This window comes from Zingiber officinale, chromosome 5A, assembly GCF_018446385.1.
Source record: "Zingiber officinale cultivar Zhangliang chromosome 5A, Zo_v1.1, whole genome shotgun sequence".
Lineage (NCBI taxonomy): Eukaryota > Viridiplantae > Streptophyta > Magnoliopsida > Zingiberales > Zingiberaceae > Zingiber > Zingiber officinale.
In genome coordinates this window covers 47,594,739-47,617,290 of record NC_055994.1, presented here as the reverse complement: position 1 = coordinate 47,617,290, position 22,552 = coordinate 47,594,739, and positions in this window count along the sequence as shown.

Here is a 22,552-nt window from a genome sequence, read left to right as displayed (position 1 = left end):
ACTGCTTGTCTTTATACCCAGTTCCTGGTTAGTACAGTATTCTCCTGTTTACTTCAGTATGCATTTACCTTTATTACATCAGGAGACTGTACGCATGATTAGTCCTAGGTGTTATTTCCTTACTTTGTATATCAGTTGTACCTGCTGAGTGTTGGACTCACCCCGCCTCCATTGTTGTTATTTTTCAGGTTGATGCTGTCAGGAGAGAGTTCCAGTTGCTAGTCCCCTGCAGACCACAAGCTGTTTTTATCTTTTGGTTTGTTGTTTAGACTGTGTTAGAATTATTCTGTTTGAGGATTTGGATATTGTATGGATTCTTATGATCGATGGATTTTCGTATGGTTTGGATTTATTCTACTACGTGCCTGCCTGGACGGCAGAAGATGTGAGTTCATCGGATTTGAGCTTTACGAGTGTAGTTGAGTAGGGTTGATTTTGAGTCATGGTATTACTGCTTTGGTTTGCTTATATTTATATAAACTGCGTGGTGATGGTTTATTTACATGTTATTATTCCAGCCGCATGTGGCTGAGGTATATGAGGATGTAGAAAAGTTTCAGATTGTTCGTCGTACAGGGGAGATGCTGTAGAAATTTTCTCGGACAGGGTCTCCTCCGAGGCGTGACACTTCCAGCTCACAACACCACCATTTATGCAAAACATGAACCCTGACTACGATCGATAATCATCCTGGTCGGTCTGGAAGCTGCCATCACTGTAACCCTTTACAGTTAGCTCATCATCGCCTCCATATATCAAGAAATATTCTTTAGTCCTTCTCAAGTACTTAAGAATATTTTTGACCGCTATCCAGTGACTTTCACCTGGATCTGACTGGTATCTACTCGTCATGCTCAAAGCATACGAGACATCAGGACGAGTACATAGCATGACTTACATGATAGATCCTATGGCTGAAGCATAAGGGATTTGATCCATGTGGTCTCTCTCCTCTCTAGAAGTGGGACCATGAGTCTTCGAAAGGCTCACACCATGTGACATCGGAATAAATCCCTTCTTGGAGTTCTGCATGGCAAACCGTAATAGTACCTTGTCAATGTATGTACTCTGACTTAGGCCAAGCATTCTCTTAGATCTATCTCTATAGATCTGTATACCTAGAATGCGGGATGCTTCACCCAAGTCCTTCATTGAGAAACAAGTCCCTAGCCAAGTCTTGACAGACTGCAGCAAAGGGATGTCTTTCCCAATGAGTAGTATGTCATCCACATACAATATAAGGAAGACAACTGTGTTCCCTACAACCTTCTTGTAGACACAAGGTTCATCTTCATTCTTGATGAAACCAAACTGTTTGATTGCATCATCGAATCGAAGATTTCAGCTCCGAGAAGCTTGCTTTAGTCCATAAATGGACTTATGCAGCTTGCATACTCTGCCAGTATGCAGTGGATCTACAAAACCCTCAAGTTGTGTCATGTACACATCCTCGAGAAGGTTTCCATTCAGAAATGCGGTTTTGACACCAATCTGCCAGATCTCATAATCGTCGTACGCTGCAATAGCAAGCATGATCCGAATGGATTTAAACATCGCTACTGGAGAAAAGGTTTCATCATAGTCAATACCATGAATTTGCTTGAAACCTTTAGCTACCAAGCGACCCTTATAAATAAGTCCATCCATGTCAGTCTTTCTCTTAAAGACCCACTTACACCCAATGGGTTTGACCCCTTCAGGTGGATCAACCAAAGTCCATACTTGGTTAGTGTACATGGATTCCATCTCGGATCTCATAGCCTTTAGACATTTCTCGAAATCTGGTCTCATCACAGCTTCCTGATAGGAGGTAGGCTCATCCTCAATGAGCACAACATCATCATGGTCAGACAAGAGAAATGAGTATCTCTCAGGCTGACGACGTACCCTATTAGATCTGCGAAGAGGTGGTCTACTTGAACTGGTTATGTTTCCTCAACTCCCTATGGAACAACATCATCCACAACACTTTGTGGTTCCAGTTCAACTTCCATCGAGGCTTCTGTGCTATGGTCCACATCTTGAACTTCTTCAAGATCGAACGTACTCCCACTAGTCTTTCTAGAAACAAAATCCCTTTCTAGAAATACCCCAGTCTTAGCCACAACAATCTTGTGTTGACTGGGAATGTAGAAGTAATATCTCTTCGTTTCCTTGGGATATCCAATAAAATAGCACTTATCGGATTTGGGTCCCAGTTTGTCCGAGACTTGATGTCGAACGTAAGCCTCACAGCCCCAAATCCTCATAAAAGACACCTTGGCATCTCTCCCAGTCCATATCCTATATGGTGTCTTTATTACAGCCTTAGATGGAACTTGGTTGAGAATGAAGGTTGCTGTGTCTAGAGCATAGCCCCAAAGATACATAGGAAGATCTGTGTGACTCATCATAGATCGTACCATATCTAATAAGGTATGATTCCTCCTTTCGGATACACCATTCCACTGTGGTGTTCCAGGAGGAGTGAGTTGAGATAGAATCCCACACTCAGCTAGATAGTCACGAAACTCATGGCTAAGGTATTCACCACCTCGATCTGATCGAAGTATCTTAATACTTTTGCCAAGCTAGTTTTGTACTTCATTCTTGAACTCTTTGAACTTTTCAAAGGATTCTGACTTATGTGTCATTAGGTACACATAACCATATCTATTGAAGTCATCAGGAAATGTAATGAAGTACCTATAACCTCCTATAGCAGTGACATTGAAAGGGCCACATACATCACTATGTATAAGACCTAACGAGTCAGTCGCTCTTTCACTGTGTCCACTAAAGGGAGTCTTGGTCATCTTGCCTAGAAGGCATGACTCGCATGTCTCATATGATTTAATATCAAATGAGTCCAGCAAACCATCTTTATGGAGCTGGGATAAGCGTTTGTCATTTATATGACCTAAGCGACAGTGCTAGAGATAGGTTTGGTTCATGTCATTTGACTTGAACCTCTTGGTACTTATGTTATAGACAGGGTTCTCAAGGTCTAGAATATAGGGTCCGTTCATCATAGGTGCACTACAATAGAACATATCATTTAAATAAACTGAACAACATTTGTTCTTTATTATAAATGAGAAGCCTTTCTTGTCTAAACAAGAAACTAATATAATGTTCTTACTCAAAGCATACACATAACAACAATCATCCAATTCTAGTACAAGCCCAGAGGGCAGAAATAGAGAATAAGTTCCTACAGCAACAGTAGCAACCCGTGCTCCATTGCCTACTCGTAGGTCCACCTCGCCCTTCGTCAATGCCCTGCTATTTCTCAGCGCCTGCACATTAGTATAAATGTGAGAAGCACATCCGGTATCTAATACCCATGATGAAGAAATAGATAGATTGACTTCTATAACATATATACCTGAAGTGAAAGTCTCACTTCTCTTCTTCTTAAGATCTTCCAGGTACACTTTGCAGTTCCTCTTCCAGTGCCCGGTTTGACCGCAGTGGAAGCAGGTAGCATCCTTGGCAACCCCTCCTTTGGGTTTCAGTGCCTTGCCTTTACCCTTGGCATGGGACTTTCCCTTACCTTTGGGCTTGCCCTTGCCCTTATGTTTCTGAACCATCATAATAGAGTTGGGTTTAACCTTCTTAAGGTTGAGCTCAGCAGTTCTTAACATGCTTAGCAGCTCGGACAGTGGCTTGTCAATTTCGTTCATATTATAATTTAGCACGAATCGACTATAGCTATCCGGCAAGGATTACAAGATCAGGTCAGTGGCCAGCTCTTGGCTAAGAGGGAATCCCAACCTCTGTAGGTTTTCTATATACCCAATCATTTTGAGTACATATGGGCCTACGGGAGTCCCATCTTGCATCTTGCACTGAAACAGTGCCTTAGATATCTCAAATCTCTCATGTCTCGCTTGTCCTTGATATAGTTGACGAAGATGCTCAACCATATCATAAGCGCCCATGTTGCTTCTGAAGCTCAGAGTTCATGGTCGCGAGCATGAGACAGGTCACATCTAATGCGTCATCTTGATGCTTCTTGTAAGCATCACGATCAGCTCGCATGGCAGTGGCAGGAGGTGCCTCGAGAATGGGCTGCTCCAGGATGTACAGTTTTCTTTCTTGAGTGAGAACTATTCTTAGATTTCTGTACCAGTCCAGGAAATTAGCTCCGTTAAGCTTGTCCTTCTCAAGGACGGAACGAAGGGAGAAAGAGTTCGTATTTGACGTCATGGTAATCTACAATAGATAAATGCAGGAAAATAAATATCATATTCCAATTAATCACCTAATTAGGCCTTTAATTAAATAATGCTTCCACTGAATTCTATAATTCATGTGGGACAAGATCCACATCATACTATGCCCTGAGTTAGCTTTGGCTAAAACACTCAAGACTTAGTATGATCGGTAGGTAACTAATTACCAATTACATCTCTATGCAACTCTTGTTTATAGGATCAAGATCCGCATTTATATTAAAACTCGAGTTAGCTTTGGCTAATACGCCCAAGAGTTAATATAAACATGATTTTGTCCTATCTACCAACAATTGGAAAATGCCTATAGTTAAACTCGATCCAATTGAGTTAACTACTTACTCAATCTAATTGAGTTGTACTCACCCATGCGTTGATAGGTGGGACCAAGATTGTCCCTTCGCACCCTACCAAGATAGTATGTGTTGCTCTGCTTTGGCAAATTCAACAACAACATGCGATCGAGGTAGTGATGGGTATCACGGCATGGTAGGCATTTCGAGTTGACGTGATTGAGATCTAATCTAATCGACGAGGTGTATCATATACGCGATTTAGATCTAATCTAATCATTAGGATGCATCATGTACGCGATTTAGATCTAATCTAATCATCAAGGTGCTAATTAATTACTATTCTAGCATGCATCACATATACACACACAAGCAATTAATTATATATTTTGTGATTAGTCATGGCCCTACTATGATCTTCTCAAGCCAATGAGAAGATCGAATGGTCAACCTAAGGTCAAGAGCTTCTTAAACTCCTTCCTTTGACCACCTTGTGTTGCTCGCGCCCTCCTCGTAACTCCGTCTCGAGTGGACCTTCCACCGCTCCATTTTATACATTACAAAAGTGAAACTCGAGTTACATTCGAGTCTAAACTATTTACAACAGGAATAAATAAATAGAAAGGCACGACACGCAGTTCGCGTATCAAATATACAACACGCACAATCACATGATGGCACGTAGGTCATATTATGAATTACAACACACAATATCCAATCAAATTGGGTCTTTTGGGCCATGACCATCACAAAATAATACATAATTCTAAATTATGTAATTTCTATAAATTTCTGTAATTTTTCTTACAATTTTTATAATTTTTATGAGTAAAAATTCCTGGCGGTCCCGTTTAGCGATTTTCGGGCGCAATCGCGGAATGAAGCCCCTTGCGGGGTCAGGAGCAGCACCCCTACCCATGATATAACCATCGCGAGTGTTCCTAAGCGATCCTATAATGCCTTAGTCCACTATCCCAAAACGATTTGGGGCGAAACCTCGCCGTTTTGGAAATATTTTCTCGGTAGTCGAAGCCTACAAGTGTCTAAATGTAACGCCCGCCCTCCCTGCTACCCTAAGGGACGGGGCTACGATACTCTACGTATAAATTTTTCTTTTTAAAACAGCGGAAGACTTAAAATAATTTTCATAGTTTTAATAAAAACTTTTCTTTTAAATTTCTTTTGAACTATACTATCACATGGCATCAAAATCATAACATCAAATCCAGTGGAACCATAATGTCAACCACACATGTTTAGTTATCACAAGTCATAAAATACCAATGCATAGTTCTTTAAAGAAACTTTAAGCAGGTTCTTAATTAGTTGCCTAGCCACCGCCATACACATCTTCGTTGCCCCTTCTGCTGCTCCTCTAACTCATCCAGCTTTTTCCTTTATCTGTGGTACAAGGAAAGTAAGCTATGAGCACTCATGGCTCAGTAAGTTCCTTTCCTACTCACTAAAACCAACAATCAGCACATAATCAAGAATGCATCAACAAGTCATAATCTCAACTAATCATGGCATAACATAGCATTCTATTCAAGCATATCATGCATCATAATATAATCACAACTAGTCATAGCATATCAAGCATCACCATGGCCGAAACATATACGTAGTGCATTGCATAAAACATAGCTAGACATGGCATAACAAACAAGTATCATGGTATATCAAAGCATGGCCGAAACATGTATATCAAAACATCATACTATGGCCGAAACATGTACATCAAGGCATCATCATATCCATGGCCGAAATCTATATATCAAGCATCAACATATCCATAGTCGAAAACATGTCTATAAGGTATAGCATGAGCATAACATAATCATACCTTATCATGGCATATCATAAATCAAGAGCATATCATGAAACATAGCATAATCATAAGGTGTATGCAATATGATTTTGGAAAACATGTATCCGAAAAACATGTGTATATCTCATGATCTTTAAAACCATTTTCTTTTACATATATATACTTGAAAGTAATCTCAACATAAGGGGGATCCCGGCTATGTACCACTTACATATTGTGCGCAACCTTGTAGGTCCAAGGTAGCAAGTCTTGAACCCTACTAGGCAAACATACTAGGCCCTTAGTCCTAGGGGCACTTAGGAGCCCATCCCTAACGAGGTCCTTAGTCCCCGGGGCGCTTATGGAGCCCACCCTTGATACAAGCCACTCACATATAAAGTAAAGTACATGTCATACATATCATGTATCATAAAAGCATGCATCACTTAGGCACACATCATATCGTAAAAGTATGCATCACTTAGGCATACATCATGTCATAAAAGTATGCATCACTTAGGCATACATCACATCATAAAAGTATGCATCACTTAGGCATACATCACTTCATAAAAGTATGCATCACTTAGGCATACATCACTTCATAAAAGTATGCATCACTTAGGCATACATTACAGCATCAAATCATGCATTTTTAACCACATATCATAACATAAAGCATGCATTCTTTTAAACACTTAGCATATCATCAAAGCATGCATATATTATCCACATATCACATTCTAAAGCATGCACATTTTTAAGCACTTAACATATCATCAAAGCATGCATATATTAACCACATATCACATTTTAAAGCATGCACATTTTTAAGCACTTAACATATCATCAAGCATGCATATATTAACCACATATCACATTTTAAAGCATGCACATTTTTAAGCACTTAACATATCATCAAGCATGCATATATTAACCACATATCAAATTTTAAAGCATGCACATTTTTAAGCACTTAACATATCATCAAGGCATGCATTTTTAACCACATATCATATCATAAAACATGCATGTCTCTAAGCACGTATCATATCATAAAAGCATGCATATTTCTTAAGCACATATCATATCATGAAAGCATGCATATCTCATATCATAAGTCATAAATCACAAGCATACATATTAAGCATAAAGGTGTATCTTGTGAATATCCTATCATAGGAAACATGGTATCATATTTATCTTGGTTGTAGGCTTCCTAAACCCTTGTGGCCGAAACCCTTCATAGCTCAATTTAGGTTAAACACAACATCCAAGCATGTGGCACCTAAATTATCATCATAACATTTTCATAGGAAGCATTGTAACCATTATTAACTTAATTTCTAAGTTCCTCAAGTCTCTAATTTCATATGGCCGAAACCTTAAGGTGTGAAACAAGGTTCCATATGACATAAAAGCATGGACAACTTTAAATCATATTTATAACATTTTTACCAAGGAACAAGGTAAACACATTTGACACATTTGCATTAGTTCCTAAGTTCTTTAAGCCCTTAACATATGTCATGGCCGAAATTTAACAAGTTCTCATTAGGGCTACAAACAAGCATACAAGCATGTGAACTTGGACTAACATTATGTATAAATTCATACAAGGCATCATACAATAGTTATGGCCGAAACATACCCTAGCATCATTTTAGGTCATAAAACAACATATAGCAATTGAACCTTGGCTTTCTACTTATCATATTTCATGTAGAGTGACATGAGCATATTTAATTTAAGTCCTAGGGTTTCTAGGGCATCTAAACCTTCTTGACCGAAACATTCAAGGGTTCATTTAGGTCATGGAAAAATCATACAAGCATGTGAAACAATCAACACATTATCCTATTTTCATAAGAAGTACTTTTAACATATTTGGTTTCATTTCTAAGGCCTCTAGGTCTTTTTAACCCTACTTGGCAGAAACTCACAGAATATAAACTTGTTTCAAATAGCCTAAAAACATGAGAATTTATACAAGTTTCATAGCATGTATAAGGACAAGCATAATGAGTATACATATGAATTGTGTCTTAGGCTTTCTAGGTTTCTTTTTCTCTTTTTCTTTTATTTTCTTCTCATGGCCGAAACCTACCATTCTTTAGCTAGGTTCTTAAGTGTCCTAAAGCATGAAAAACCTAAGTAAATATCATGGCAAAAGTTACTAAAAAAAAACATATATACAAATTGGTTCATGAATAAGCTAGGACCCCTTGTGGTCATACATGTTATATGTCATGCAACTAATTTTTCTACACCCTAATTAAGCATGAGGGCATTAAACAACTTTCATATCTAAATAGTACAGAGGTCTTGAGCATATTAAAATTTTGTTTAAGCTTTTCTAAGCTATCCATCTCATCATGGCCGAAAAAACCCTAAGAAGGAGTTCATGAAATTCTAGCAATATTCAAGCATACAAATCCTTTAAGATCTTTGTATTCTATCACATGAGCATGGTTATTTAAATTTAAAGGTCTTCCTAACCCTAAACCATTTCTTGGCCAAAACACATAAGAGGTTTTCTTTTAGTTTCAAATATCTTTTAAGCAAGAAAACTAATACAAGATCCTTAATATTTCATAGGGAGAATCTTGTACTAATTTGGTAGAACAATAATTTCCCTAGCCTCCTTAAAATATTTTTGGCCGAAATTCTAGGGTTAAGTACCCCACTGATCAAGTATCATATAGGTATAAAAACATGAAGAAAAACCCTTCTACATAGCATAGAAAATCTATCATGAAATGAAGACTACTTTTAAACATCACTAGATTTTGAAAGCTCTTCTTGGCCGAATTTTTCTTAAACTTGTTTCTAGGTTTTAAAATCCTCATAAAATCTGAAAATCACATAAAAGCCTTGTACCACAGGTGAGGAGAAGCTTACATCCTTTTCGCTTGTGGATCTAAGGTATGGTGAAGAAGAAGTAGCCTCTTCTTCTAGTTCCTTTCCCTTGATTCCCTTGCTAAGTCCTCCTTGTATCTTAGGTTTTCTTAGGAAAAACCTTGGCTTGGGGCCGAAAATGGAGGAGAGGGGGAACTGAGGTTTCGGTGAGGGAGAGGAGAGAATGAGAAGAATGAGAGAAAATAGAATTTTCCCTTTACATATTCTCTTTTATGTTAAGGGGGAAGAGGTAGCAAACTTAGTTTTTGCTTTCCTTCTCCCTTAGCCTTTTTCTTCTATTTTATTTTTATTTTTATTTGTTTATTTATCCTCATTATTCATGGTGAAATAAGGGGGAATGAATCCCCTTAATTAGCCTCTTTTATTTTCGGCAAGAGAAGAGAGAAAGGGAGGAAGGCAAGTTGCCTTTCTCTTGCTCTTTTCTTATTTTCTTTTGGTTAGCTTTTACTCTTACCTTTATCATAAGTTTCCCTCCTTTGCTATCAATATCTTCTCTCTATCCCAATTGGTTTCCATTAATTAATTCTATGAATTATCATATAAGAGGTTCAAGGTTCAATCCTTGACCTCTCCCTATTTTTATTTCTTTTTATTTCCTTTTTGGTTCAACTCACTTCCTATTATTTCCTAAGGCAAAATCCCACATTCATATATTTATCCTACAAGCTTAGTGGGTATTACACTAAACACTTGTGCTTCGCTTCTACGAGAAAATTACCCATAAAATCTATAAAAATCATAAAAACACATAAACATATAGATCTGTAGAATTTCATAAAATTCAAAATAAAACTCGTACGCGCTTCGCACGTGGCTATGATACCACTGTTGGGTTTTTCGGGCGGCAAAAATCGCTTTTTGCGTTGCGGAAACCCCGAAATTCTCATGCCACCGGTGTAACGCCCGCCCCTCCTGCTAGTAGGGCAGGGTTACTTTACTTAACTATTTTCGGAAACATACATGCATATTAAAATTTCTTCTAAAGTAAAACAGCGGAAGTATCATGAAGTCATGCGGAACATTAACATAAATAAACTTAGTTCATGTCAACATAAAAAAAATAACATAAGCAGGTCTTTTATTTGTCTTAGCCGAGCCACCACCACACACATCTTTTGCCTCTCCTGCGGCTCCCCTAGTTCATCCATTCTTTGCCCTTATCTGCGGTACAAGGAAAGTAAGCTATAAGCACACAGGCTTAGTAAGATCCTTTCCTACTCACAAAAACCATATCAAAGCATAATCACATAAGCATATGACGATGGAAACATAATCATCTAACATCATATTGTGAAACATAGCATCATGTCATATCATCTCATAAAGATCATCATGCTATCTCATATCATAAATCATAAGAGCATCATGTCATATAAATCATAAGGGCATAGCATATCATAAAGAAATATCATGATGTGTCATCTCATCAATAAAAGAACATCATATCATATAAATCATAAAAGCATATCATATCATAAATCATAAGAGCATCATGTCATATAAATCATAAGGCATAGCATATCATATCATAAATCATAAGAGCATCATGTCATATAAATCATAAGGCATAGCATATCATATTATAAATCATAAGAGCTTCATGTCATATAAATCATAAGGCATAGCGTATCATATCATAAATCATATCATGCAAGATGTCTTTTAAAACATGTGTCATGTCATATGCAAGATGTCTTAAAAAATATCATATAGTACTTGAACATAATATCATCATGAGGGCCCGGCTTGTACCACATACATACATAAATGTGCGCAATCCCTAAGACAGGGTAGCTAGCCCCGAACCTACTAGGGATCTAGGTCCGTACTACGACCGTCGACCTAGGGGCGTACTAAGGAGTCCATCCCTTTACTAGACCCGTTCATAGTCCGTCGGCCTAGGGGCGCTTATGGAGCCCACCCTTGGTACAAGCCAAACAAAGGAAAATAGCATATCATGGTTCATGTCATAACATATCATATCATATCTTATCATATCATGAAGAGTGCTCTTAGTCTCCAAGGGGAAGCAACTCTTAGGCCTTCACTTATCATATCATAAAGAGTGCTCTTAATCCCAACCAAAAAGGGAAGCAACTCTTAGGCCTTTGCTTATCATATCATAAAGCATGCATACTTGGGCACATAGCACATCATAAGAGATATTATTATGCATGGATCATAAGCATACATAAATGAGCATATTATTTGTCATATCATAAGACATGCATACTTGAGCACATAGCACATCATAAGAGACATTATCATGCATGGTTCATAGGTATACATAAATGAACACATCACCTATCATAGAAAAGACATAATCATGCATGGAATCATTAAATAACATCTCTTAATTCATAACGTAGTATGTGAGGCACATCTAGGCTCCTAAACCCATCATGGTCGAAAGTTCAAAGAGTATGAACTTAAACTCTAAACACCATACAAGCATAAAAATCTCATGTTAACTTCATATCATATCATCAGGAAAGTCATAAGCATGTTAATCCAATTTTTAAGCATTCCTAGGTCTTGGTCCTTATCATGGCCGAAAGTTCATGAAGAAGGAAAATAAGCTCCAAACAACACACAAGCATAAATATCAAGCTAACTTCACATCACATCATAAGGAAAGTCATAAGAATGTTAATCAAATTTTTAAGCTTTCCTAGGTCTCTAAGATGATCATGGCCGAAAGTTTCATGAAGAGGAAACATCAAGTTCTAAACAACATACAAGCATAAACATCTAGCTACCTTCATATCATATCATAAGGGGATCCATGAGCAAGCTAAATTTAATTTTAAGCTTCCTTGAGCCCTAGTAATGTTCATGGCCGAAAGTCTCATGGAGAGGAAAAATAAGCTCTAACAACATACAAGCATAAATATCTAGCTAAATTCATATCATATCATGAGGGGATCCATGAGCATGCTAGATTTAATTTTAAGCTTCCTTGAGCCCTAGTAATGTTCATGGCCGAAAGTCTCATGGAGAGGAAAAATAAGCTCTAGCAACATACAAGCATAAATATCTAGCTAAATTCATATCATATCATGAGGGGATCCATGAGCATGCTAGATTTAATTTTAAGCTTCTTTGAACCCTAGAAATGTTCATGGCTAAAACTTTATAAAGAAGAAGATCAAGCTCTAAACAACATACAAGTATAAATATCTAGCTACAATCATATCATATCATAAGGGAATCCATGAGCATACTAGATTTTATTTTAAGCTTCTTTGAACCCTAGTAATGATCATAGCCGAAACTTCAAGGAGGTGATCCTAGGTTTTTAAGCATTCTAACCTCATGGAGAATACGTAAACAACTTGTACCACAGGTGAGGGGATACTTACAACTTGTCGCTTGTTTTTCCTAAAGAAAGTGGTACCCTTGTGAGGAGGAAGAAGGAGCTTCTCTTCCTAGTTCTCCCTTTTGTTTTCTCTTTCTTGTAAGGAGTAAACCTTGAGACTCCTTCTTAGGAATTAGTTTTCTTGGAGAGAAAACCTTAGCTTGGATTTTGGAAATGAGGGAGAGAGAGGTTTAGGTTTCGGTGGAGAAGGAAGGAGGAGGAAGAATTAACAAATTTTTCTTTCCCTTTTATTCTCTCATTCCTATTTATTCCCCATGTAAATGAAACATGTCCTCATTCATCCCCTAAACTCCTCTATCTCTTCATTCTCTTAATTCCCACGAAATTAGAGGAAAAGAAAGGAAGGAAGGCAACTTGGCTTTTGCTTGCTTCTTTTCTTAACCAAGAGGGAGAGAAGGTAAGCTACTTGATTTTCTCGTGTTCCTTTACTTAACCATATTCTTACTTTTAACTGCAATTTCCATTCTTTTCTATTCATATATCATTCATTACCCTAGTGGTTATCATACCCCAATTTAACTCTATCATTGTGGGAGGTTCAAGGTTCAAACCTTAACCTCACTTTCTTTTTATATTTCATTTTGGTTTCTATTTCCATTTCTCTTTTTTTTTCTTTATTCTAAAAGAAGAAAGAAAAAATACTCATAGGTATAGCTTATCATTTCGTGGGTGTTACAACCAGATCCATGCGAAGATTAAAATTTCGTAAAAACTTTCACGTACGAATTTTCTAAGCCTAGATCTACTTTAGATCTACAAGATAAGAATTTTACCCTTGATGTGATGCCCTTCGCTTAATCCCACTCATCCAAGGTTCGCCGGATCTCGAGAGTATCAAAGCAGATACTCCTCTATGTGTATCCATACAAGCAAGAGATGGAGAAACCAAACAAAAGGTGTGCTAGCGCCTTTGAATGGTTCGGCCAAGGTGGAGTAGAGGGAGAAAAGAGAGAGCTTGAGGAAGAAGATGAGAGTTACACTAAGCCCACAAACACATTCAACACCCATGAATGTGGTCGGCCACTAAAGGAGGAGTTTTATACTCCATGGGATATCAAGAGTAACAACTCTTGATCTCCCTCATGAGGTGGCACACACACATAAGCAACCATGATGATGTGGAGCATCATCATTGATCCACTCGTTGTCAACTCACCAATGAGGTGGCAAATGGTAAAGTCAAACTTGACTCTTCATCTTCCTCTCAAGTCAAGTCAAACTTGACCACTTCTCTCCATTGGTTGATCTAATCTAACCATTGGTTCAAGTCAATTTTAATTTAATAAATCTCTATTCATTGAATTAAATTAATTAAATGAGTCTAAGTCCAAATTAGACTCACTTAACACATGAACCAAATTGAGTCCAACTCAATTAGCTCAATTTGGATTACTCTTAATCCAATTTGGTTCATCACATGAACCTAATCCTTTAGGTTCATCAAATGAACCTAATCTCCATCTAATTGACCTTTGTGTGTGACCCTATAGGTTCTTGTGACTTTGGCAATGCTCATAAATCCATTTAGAAGCATAAGTAATGAGCGGTATCTAGCAACAAATCATTACTACCCAAGTTACAAGAATGTTGAGATCCAACATCACCTTGTGACTACTAATTGTGACTCCTCACAATATATGACATTGTCCTTCTATCCTTGACATCTAGATTGATCAATATGAGGCATAGACCGTGTCATCCTCTAATCAATCTAAATCTTGAACTCCAAGTAGACTCAATCAATCAAATGAGCTCAACATCTCATATTGACTCATTTGGGCATGGTCATGCACTTAGTGGTCTTACTCTATCAAGAATAATGATGTCATTCCCGTCATATAGGAGAGATAGATCCCATCTACATCACTCACATCCCTCCGCATAATTTGTTACATACCCAGTAATCGCCTTTATAGTCCACCCAGTTACGGGTGACGTTTGACGAAGCCAAAGTATATAACTCATTATGTAGGGAACCATGGTGACTTCAGGTCCAAGGACTAATAGTCATACTAATAGCCACATGAGAAAATATATGACTCTCATATAACGATCCATGATACTTTCTCATGGCGGGTCATTCAGTATACATTCTCCAATGCATACCCATGTGTCAACTTGATATCTCCATATCCATGACTTGTGAGATCAAGTCATCGAGTTGACCTACATGCTAGTCTCGTCGCATTAACATTGTACCTGAATGTTAATACTTGACTAGGAATGATTAAGAGTACCGTTCCCAATATCATCTCACTATCGATTCAACCAATCGATTGATATAGGTAAGAACCTTCTACTCAAGGACGCTATTATACTTAGTTATTTGGCACCAATACAAGTAAGTTTAATAACCAAAAAAAAATGCCTTTATTTATATACAAGTGTTAGCTAGAGCCCTAGAGCCAATTATTTGATGATTGTATTATGGACTTGTTGTATCATATTCTATATAAATAAAGGCATTTGGTTTTTGGTTATTATACTTACTTGTATTGCTGTCAAATAAACTAAGTATAAGAACGTCCTAGAGTAGAAGGTTCTTACCTATATCAATCGATTAGCTATAGTGAGATGATATAGGGAACACTACTCTTAATCATTCCTAGTCGAGTATTAACATTCAGGGATAATGTTAATGTAATAAGACTAGAATGTAGGTCAACTCGATGACTTGATCTCACAAGTCATGGATATAGAGATATCAAGTTGACACATGGGTATGCATTAGAGAATGTATACTAAATGACCCGCCATGAGAAAGTATTATAGATCGTTATATGAGTGTCATATACTTTCTCATGTCGCTATTAGTATGACTACTAGTCCTTGGACCTGAAGTCACCATGGATCCCTACATAAGGAGTTATGTACTTTGGTTTCGTCTAACGTCACCCGTAACTGGGTGGACTATAAAGGCGATTACTGGGTATGCAACAAATTATGTGGAGGGATGTGAGTGATGTAGATGGGATCTATCCCTCCTATATGACTGGAGAGACATCGGTATTCTTGATAGAGTGAGACCACGAAGTGCATGGCCATGCCCAAATGAGTCAATATAAGATATTAAGCTCATTTGATTTAATGAGTCTACTTGGAGTTCAAGATTTAGATTGATTAGAGGATGACACGGTCTATGCCTCACATTGATCAATCTAGATGTCTAGGATAGAAGGATACTTGTCATATATTATGAGGGGTCACAATTAGTAGTCACAAGGTGATGTTGGATCTCAACATTCTTGTAACTTGGGTAGCAATGATGTATTGCTAGATGCCGCTCATTGCTTATGTTTCTAAAGGAGTTTAGAAACATCGCCAACGTTGCAAGAACCTATTGGGTCACACACAAAGAACAAGTGGATGGAGATTATGTTCATATGATGAACCAATTGGATTAGGTTCATTTGATGCACCAAAGATTGGATTCGGATTAATTCAAATTAGACTTATTTAGTTAGACACAATTAGTTTCAATTGTTAAATGAGTCTAATTTAAATTTGATTCATTGAGTCAATTTATATTAATGAATTGAGATTCATTAAATTAAAATTGACTTGAATCAAAGGTTGGATTTAACTCAACAAGGAAGAGAATTGGTCAATTTTGACTTGACCAAATGGAATTTGAAAGATCAAGTTTGACTTGATGTATTGCCACATTATGAAGGTTGACTCATCCTACATGGCATGACTAACCTTGCCATATCATCTCCACCTCATCATGGTGTGCCACCTCATGGAGGTTACACATCCATTCCATTTAATGTGGCAGGCCACATTAAATGAAGGAGTTACAAGATGTGGCCGGCCACACTAATGTGTGGAGAGGTTTTTATTTTTGTGGCATTGATGTGTGATTACTCAATCCATCATTTTACTTGATCCTTCTTCCTCCTTCTCTATTGTTGCCGTGGGTTTCAAGCAAGGAAGAAGAAAGGTGAGTGAATCTAATCCAAGAAGAAAGGTTAGTGAAAGTCACATAGAGTTTTTAGAGGAGTGTGTTCTCTTCTTTTCCTTTCTTCATCTTCCAATCCTATCCGAGAGCATCAAGAAGTGCTAGCACACTTGTGGTGTTCTCTTCTCCATCCTTGAGTGTTAGAGAACACTTCTTATTCGTGTGGATACTACTAGAGGTGTGTACGTTTGAACACACTCGAGATCCGGCGCACCTTGGACGAGCGAGATTCGCAAAAGGCACGCAACAAGGGTAACCTTCTAAACATGTAGATCTAAGTGTAGATCTAGTTAGTAAATTCGTACATGTAAAATTTTGTTCTATACTCTTCGTACGGATCTGTTGGCTAGGGAGTTTCGGGGTTTTCACGACGCGAAAAAGCGGTTTTCGCGGCCCGAAAAACCCAACAGTGGTATCAGAGCCACGTGCGAAGACATGTACGAATTTATTTTGTATTTTTATGAAAAATATAGTTTCTGTCAATTTTTATAATTTCATGAATTTTATAGTTTTAAAGGGTATTTTTCTTGTAGAAGCGGAGCACAAGTGTTTAGAAACTTGTAGGCTTCGACTATCGAGAAGTTTTTTCCGTAACGGCAATGTTTCGACCCAAAACCTTTTGGGACAGCGAGCTAAGGCACTGTAGGATTGCTTAGGAGTAACTCGCGATGGTTAGATCGTGGGTAGGGGTACTGCCCCTAACCCCGCAAGGGGATTTGCTCCGCAATTGCGCCCGAAATCGCTAATCGGGACCGCCGGGAAAAATTTACTCATAAAATTGTAAAAATTATGAAAATTACAGAAAATTATGAAAAATATATAATTTAGAATTATATATTATTTTTGTGATACTCATGGTCCCAAAAGACCCAATATGATTGGATTTGTGTTGAAATTTAAAATACGACCTACGTGCCGTCATGTGTTTGTGTGTGTTGTATTTGATACGCGACCTGCACGTCATGCCTCCCTATTTATATTCTGGTTGTAAATTAGATTTAGACTCGAATGTAACTCGAGTTTCAAAATTTTAATGTAAATTTTGAAGCGGTGGAAGGTCCACTCAAGACGGAGTTACGAGGAAGGCGCGAGCAACACAAGGTGGTCAAAAGGAAGGCGCTTGAGAAGCTGTTGACCTTAGGTTGACCATCCGATCTTCTCATTGGCTTGAGAAGATCGTAGTAGGGCCATGACATAATCACAAAATTATTTAATTAATTGCTTTTGTGTGTATGTGATGCATGCTAGTTAATTAAGTAATTAATTAGTGTCCAACGATTAGATTAGATCTAAATCATGCACATGATGCACCCCACGATTAGATTAGATCTAAATCAAGTATATGATACGCATCATCGATTAGATTAGATCTAAATCATGCCGACTCTAATGCCTACTGTGTCGTGATACCTATCACCACCTCGATCACATGTGTTGTTGAATCTGTCAAAGTAGAGCAACACATATTATCTTGGTAGGGTACGGAGGACAATCTTGGTCCCGCTTATCAATGCATGGGCGAGTACAAACTCAATTAGATTGAGTAGTCCTAGTTTACTCGGTTGGATCGAGTACAACTATAGGCATTCTTCCAACGGTTGGAAAGGTAGGACAAAATCATGTTTATATTAATTCTCGGGAGTATTAGCCAAAGCTAACTCGAGTTTTAATATCAATGCGGATCTTGATCCTATAAACAAGAGTTGCATAGAGATGTAATTGGTAATCGTTACCTATCGATCATACTAAAACTTGGGTGTATTAGCTAAAGCTCTGTTGGGTTTTTTGAGCCGCGAACACCGCTTTTCGCGTCGTGGAAACCCCGAATCACCCAAGGCCAACGGATCCGTGCAAGGAAAACCGAACGAAAAATTACGAGTACGAGTTTCAAATCTTTAGATCTACTCCTAGATCTATGTGTTGAGAACTTTACCCTTGTTGCGTGCCCTTTCGCGTTCCCGCTCTTCCAAGGAGTTGCCGGATCTCAAGACCGTCAAGCGCCGGTCCTCTAGAAGTATCCACACGGACACGTAGGTGGAGAAACCTCACACAAAAAGGTGTGCTAGCACCTTGGTGAGATTCGGCCAAGCAAAGAGGAGAGGGAGAGGGAGAGCTTGAGAGCTTGAGGAAGAAGAAAGGAGTAAATGAGGAGTTTAATCAAAAATTCATTTCCTTCCCCTCACTAAAGTGGCCGGCCACATTTGGTTGTGTAACCCCCATTTTCACTTAATTACAATTAAGTGGAGGCCATTAAGAGGTGTCTTGTAACTCCCATGAGGTGGCACACCATGAAGATGTGGACCATTACCATTGGTCCACCTCTTGCCACCTCACAATGATGTGGCAAATGAGTAACCTCCACTCATTTAATGTGGCCAACCCACATTAAATGCAATGGAGGCTTGTAACCTCCATGAGGTGGCAAAACAAGATGATGTGGAATAACACTATTGGTCCACATCTTGCCACCTCACTCATGATGTGGCAAAGAGTCAAGTCAAACTTGACTCTTCCTCTTCCTCTCTAGTCAAGTCAAACTTGACTCAATCTCTCTCATGGTTAATCTAATCTAACCATTTGATTCTAGCCAACTTAATATAATGAATCTAATTTATCAAATTAAATTGATCTAATGAGTCATAATCTAAATTAGACTCATTAAATACATGAATCAACTTGAGTCTAACTCAATTAGCCCAATTTAGATTACTCTTAATCCAATTTGATTCATCAAATGAATCTAATCCTCTTGGTTCATCATATGAACCAAATCTCCATCTAAATGTCCTAAGTGTGTGACCCTATAGGTTCTTGTAATGTTGGCAATGCCCTAAACCCATTTATGAGCATAAGTAATGAGCGGTATCTAGCAACACATCATTACTACCCAAGTTACAAGAAATGTCGAGATCCAACATCACCTTGTGACTACTAATTGTGACTCCTCACAATATGTGACATTGTCCTTCTATCCTAGACATCTAGATTGATCAATGTGAGGCATAGACCGTGTCATCCTCTAATCAATCTAAATCTTGAACTCCAAGTAGACTCACTCGATCAAATGAGCTCAACATCTCATGTTGACTCACTTGGGCATGACCATGCACTTCGTGGTCTAACTCTATCAAGAATACCGTTGTCGCTCCCGTCATATGGGAGGGATAGATCCCATCTACATCACTCACATCCCTCTGCATAATTTGTTACATACCCAGTAATCGCCTTTATAGTCCACCCTGTTACGGGTGACGTTTGACGAAACCAAAGTACATAACTCCTTATGTAGGGATCCATGGTGACTTCAGGTCAAAGGACTAATAGTCATACTAATAGCCACATGAGAAAGTATATGACACTCATATAATGATCCATGATACATTCTCATGGCGGGTCATTCAGTATACATTCTCTAATGCATACCCATGTGTCAGCTTGATATCTCTATATCCATGACTTGTGAGATCAAGTCATCGAGCTGACCTACATGCTAGTCTTATTGTATTAACATTGTCCCTGAATGTTAATACTCGACTAGGAATGATTTAGAGTAGTGTTCCCTATATCATCTCACTATCGATTCAACCAATCGATTGATATAGGTAAGAACCTTCTACTCAAGGACGTTACTATACTTATTTTATCTGGCACTAATACAAATAAGCATAATAACCAAAAACCAAATTCCTTAATATATATATAAGAATATGATATACATGAGTCCATACAATCATCAAATGATTGGCTCTAGAGCTCTATCTAACAATCTCCCACTAGCACTAGTGCCAATCAGTATAGGCTCTAAGGCCTAATGACCTAGTGTGACCATCATGCTTTCTCTGTACCAAAGCCTTGGTCAAGGGATCTGCGATGTTAGCTTCTTTAGATACTCTGCAAATCTTCACATCTCCTCTATCGATAATCTCTCGAATGAGATGGAAACGTTGTAGAACTGCTGTGAACTCTGCCAGCTCATAGCACTACCATTCAAGCAAAACACGAACCTCGACTGTGATCTTTAATCATCCTGATCGGTCTGGAAGCTAGCATCACTGTAACCCTTTACAGCTAGCTTATCATTGCCTCCATATATCAAGAAATATTCTTTAGTCCTTCTTAAGTACTTAAGAATATTCTTGACCGCTATCCAGTGACTTTCACCTAGATCTGACTGGTATCTGCTCGTCATGCTCAAAGCATACGAGACATCAGGTCGAGTACATAGCATGGCGTACATGATCGATCCTATGGCTGAGGCATAAGGGATCTGATCCATGCGGTCTCTCTCCTCTCTAGAAGAGGGACCTTGAGTCTTCGAAAGACTCACGCCATGTGACATCGGCAGAAATCCCTTCTTGGAGTTCTGCATGGCAAACCGTAGGAGTACCTCATCAATGTATGTACTCTGACTTAGGCCAAGCAATCTCTTAGATCTATCTCTATATATTTGTATCCCAAGAATGCAGGATGCCTCACCTATGTCCTTCATTGAGAAGCAACTCCCTAGCCAGGTCTTGACAGACTGAAGCATAGGGATGCCCTTCCCAATGAGTAGTATGTCATCCACATACAATATGAGGAAGACAACTATGTTTTCTACAACCTTCTTGTAGACACACGGCTCATCTTCGTTCTTGATGAAACAAAATTGTTTGATCGCATCATCGAATCGAAGATTCCACCTCCGAGAATGGACTCTAGCCATTTCTCGGAATCTGGTCTCATCACAGCTTCCTGATAGGTGGTGGGCTCATCCTCTATGAACACAATGTCATCATGGTCAGACAAGAGAAATGAGTATATCTCAGGCTGACGACGTACCCTATCAGACCTGCGAAGAGGTATGCCTACTTGAACTGGTTGTTGCTCCTCAACTCTTTGTGGAACAACATCATCCACAACACTTTGTGGTTCTAGTTCAATTCCATCGAGACATTAGTGCTATTGTTCACATCTTGAACTTCTTCAAGATCTAACGCGCTCCCACTAGTCTTTCTAGAAACAAAGTCCCTTTCTAGAAAGACCCCAGTCTTTGCCACAACTACCTTGTGCTGACTGGGAATGTAGAAGTAATATCCCTTAGTTTCCTTAGGATATCCAATGAAATAGCACTTGTCGTATTTGGGTCCTAATTTGTCTGAGACTTGACGTCGTACGTAAGCCTCTCAGCCCCAAATCCTCATGAAAGACACCTGGGCTTCTCTCCCAGTCCATATCCTATATGGTGTCTTTATCACGGCCTTGGATGGAACTCGGTTGAGAATGAAGGCTGCCGTGTCTAGAGCATAGCCCCAAAGGTATGTCGGAAGATCAGTGTGACTCATCATAGATCGTACCATATCTAATAGGGTACGATTCCTCCTTTCGGATACTCCATTCCACTGTGGTGTTCCAGGAGGAGTGAGTTGGGATAGAATCCCACACTCAGCTAAATAGTCACGAAACTCATGGCTTACGTATTCACCACCTTGATCTGATCGAAGTATTTTAATACTCTTGCAAAGCTGGTTCTGTACTTCATTCTTGAATTCTTTGAACTTTTCAAAGGATTCATCAAGTACACATAACCGTATCTACTGAAGTTATCAGTAATTGTGATGAAGTACCTATAACCGCCTCTAGCAGCGATATTGAAAAGGCCACATACATCACTATGTATGAGTCCTAACAAATCAGTCGCTCTCTCGCTGTGCCCACTAAAGGGAGTCTTGGTCATCTTGCCTCGTAGGTATGACTCACATATTTCATATGATTCAAAATCAAATGAGTCTAGCAAACCATCCTTATGGAGCTGGGATAAACGCTTGTCATTTATATGACCTAAGCGACAGTGCCAGAGATAGGTGTGGTTCATATCGTTCGATTTGAACCTCTTGGTACTAACGTTATAGATAGGGCTCTCTAGATCTAGAATATAGAGTCCGTTTATCAGAGGTGCACTACAATAGAACATATACTTTAAATAAACAGAACAAC